This window comes from Anneissia japonica, unplaced genomic scaffold, assembly GCF_011630105.1.
Source record: "Anneissia japonica isolate Jap-2015-1 unplaced genomic scaffold, ASM1163010v1 scaffold171446_len717541_cov154, whole genome shotgun sequence".
Taxonomy (NCBI): Eukaryota; Metazoa; Echinodermata; class Crinoidea; order Comatulida; family Comatulidae; genus Anneissia; species Anneissia japonica.
In genome coordinates, this window is record NW_022696538.1 from 208372 (window position 1) to 211799 (window position 3428).

Consider the following 3428-nt stretch of genomic DNA (forward strand, 5'->3'; position numbering starts at 1 on the left):
ACCGATTTAATAGTTTAATGAGTCCTAACTGTACGTAAAACATTGCCACGGGCTTCCTTAACACTAAGTCGTAGCGTAAGCCATGCTCTTAAACCCGTAAATATAATGGCATTAATAACTACGGTATACTGAATCAATGAGATTCAGTTTAAATGTTTTCCGGTGACAAATCATTTTCTAACACGAAAGTTCAACAGGCATACATTTTATGTTATTGGTATAGATACTCATTTCAAGATTGAGATTATAGATTGGGACCATGAGGAAACATTATAAAGTGTAGATCGTTGACGAATGACCAGACGAATATGACTACATCAGTACGGTACGGTTGTAAGACTTTACACTGGCATTAGGCCTACCATTACTTAATAGCGATTATTCGTTGGTGGGAGTAAAGACAGTAAAGATCAATCATATTATTATCGAAATTTGAAGAATTAACATTCAAAATCAAATTCATTAACTTCAAAGAAAACACTGATCTTAATAACTCTAATTTACTTCTTTTTTTTATGTCACTTAAAATGTAATAATAAATTCAAAAGTAGGACTGAACGTTTATTAATTCTCTTTCAAATAGCGTTCTGGGTATTTTTATGCACAGGTGCTAAAGTTAAGACCAACAGCTTAAACTGCAATTATAGGAGAAGTACAGTAATTAGAGCAGTGTTTTATTAAGGACACAACAAGTACGATTTTATGGAAAGAATCTCACACTGTAGAAATGGTGTTAATACCTTTCTCTACAATTCAGGTCAAGTAGGCATCACCTGTATGTTTTTCGTACCCTTAATCATCGGATTACACTCCCTCTCCTTTTCATGTAATTATTTTAATGAGGCAAAACTTGGTAGGCCTTGGGAGTCAGGCCTCAGATGCGACTGTAAAGGCCTGTTAATACTTTAACGATAACGATAAAAAAGCTAAAAAGCGATTGTTCATATAGAAAACAAAGAAATAAGAGAAGTTTTTACCGATAACGATTTATCGTGTATACGATAACAAAATATTTTAACAAATCAAATCAGATGACGTCATAATTATGGTAAAACGATAAAATCGTTGATACTACTACGATTTTAATGTTTTTCCATGATTATGACGTCATCTGATTTGATTTGTCAAAATATGTTGTTATCGCATAACTGATAAATCGTTATCGAATCTTTCTAGTGTAAACATTTCTCTTATTTCTTTTATTTTCTATATGAACAATTGCTTTTTAGCTATTTTATCGTTATCGTTATATTTGAAGTATAAACAGGCCTTAAGAGTGATGAAATCCCTAGGGAATTTGGGAGTCACTTGGGGCTTGCGCCAAACTTGGTGGTCTGGTGGCTACTGAGGCCGTGGGTTCGAATCGAAGCCGGATTAACCATTAGGCAAATAAGGCACAAGCCTTGTGGGCCAGGCGAAAATGATGGGCCATCAAAAGTTGGACTGCAATATTATTTACACTCTAATTTCCGGTATTATTAGGCCAGAAAACCCGGAGACATTCTACTGTTAGAGTTGTGGCAGAGTAACGCTTCTCTCCGACACGAAAGATTTTGTGCCTGCGGCCATCGGATGTTCATGGGGTCCATTCATTTAACATTTTTGGGCCATTTCCAAAATGTGCCTTGAGGCCAGACGATGCTGAATCCGGCACTGGGTTCGATTCTCACTTGCGAGATTCGTTGCGAACTCGTCCGATCGCGTTGCGTTCTACTTGAATCACGTAGGCCGACGGCCGTCGGGCGCAGTGCGTACAAGGCTTAAGTGTTAATACGTTCCATCAGTAGATCTGTTGATGAAGGTGTATTATACAATGAAAACCTGGTTTATTATTATTCTATCGTAACATATTTATTCATTCAGTGAATTAGGGCACACCTGGACCTTTTAGTGTTTTTAGTTGGGTCAGTCACTGATCCAATTCCCATTTACCGAAGATAAGCTTTATATGCGGTGATGGTGTGGTGTTTCTTTTCTTGTAGCTTTAGGTTTATACAGTAGTATTTTTTTGTTCCTTCCTGTAGCGCCTTGAGCACTACTGCAGTGGATTTGTGCGCTTTATAAATATTATTATTATAATTATTATTATTATTATTATTATTATTATTATTATTATTATTATAAATTAAAATTTTGCTGAGTTGTTTTTGATTTAATTGGGTGCGTCATAACGAAAATAGGCTAACAATACCACAATAAATATAGGAAACAATTAGACCTTCAAATACGCAGGATTGATGTTACAGTCTACACTGGACCTTCTTCTCCAAAGTCTCGGATATGACAGAGATTCCTAATCTGCCTTAAGTTATAAGTCACAATAATTTAATAAAAATAGGTAGAGTTATTAATATTATTATTGTTAATAATGACAATGATCTGATTAGGACGTTATTTAATAGGCCAATTAGGGTTCGATGGCAACAGTGGTGCGCTAGGATTTCCCCGACGGCAGGGATACGCCCCTGGCAGAGGAGGTTTTATCCCCTTCTAGTTCCCCCCCCCTCCAGTAGTTCCGCCACTAGATGGTAGCGATAATCATCATCATCGTCAATATCATCATCGTCGTCATCATCACCATCATCATCACCGTTATCATAATCGTTATTACATCGTCGTCATCATTACCATCGTTACCACCACCACCATCATCATCATCGTCATCATAATCATCATCTTTATTACATCATCATCGTCGTCGTCATCATCACCATCATCATAATCATCATCGTCATCGTCGTCGTCATCGTCATCGTCGTCATCGTCATCGTCATCTTCATCATCATCATCATCATCATCATCATCATCATCATCGTCGTCATCATGAACATCATGGTTATCATTGTGTGATATGCCTGTCAACGCGTTACATTATTCTGAATGGTGAAACAATTAGTGGTGTCTATAGCCTGAAGAATACATAGCCTATTTTGTTAACTTCCATTACTGGTACTCTTTCTAGCACAAACAGGCTTAATACCCTACCCTACATTTGGTTTATTCAGAGCAAATATCATACCCGCGGGTGTGTGATTTATAACTTTCAGGGCAACAGGAATGTTTAAGCTTTGCCTTTGGCTGCAAATAATAGCGGGACCTGAAGTATTATTGACAGCGCAACGACGTACACTATGAACAGTGACCATCATAATACTACGAATAAACAATGCTGCCACAGGCCTGTGACATTTCAAATAGACATCAACATGTTTTCCCGTTATTGTTAATTTTTTCCCACCGTCTGTAGTTTGCGTGAGTATCCGTACAATTGGTAAATTATATAAAAACCGAAGTTGTCTTTTGACCGAGTCTTCGGCTCCATAAAAATTACATCAGTGGATCGAAAATGATAAAATAGGCCCTGGTCTAAAAATAATAATTATAATGACGATGGTTATGATGATGTTGGTTGTCTCTTATACACATCT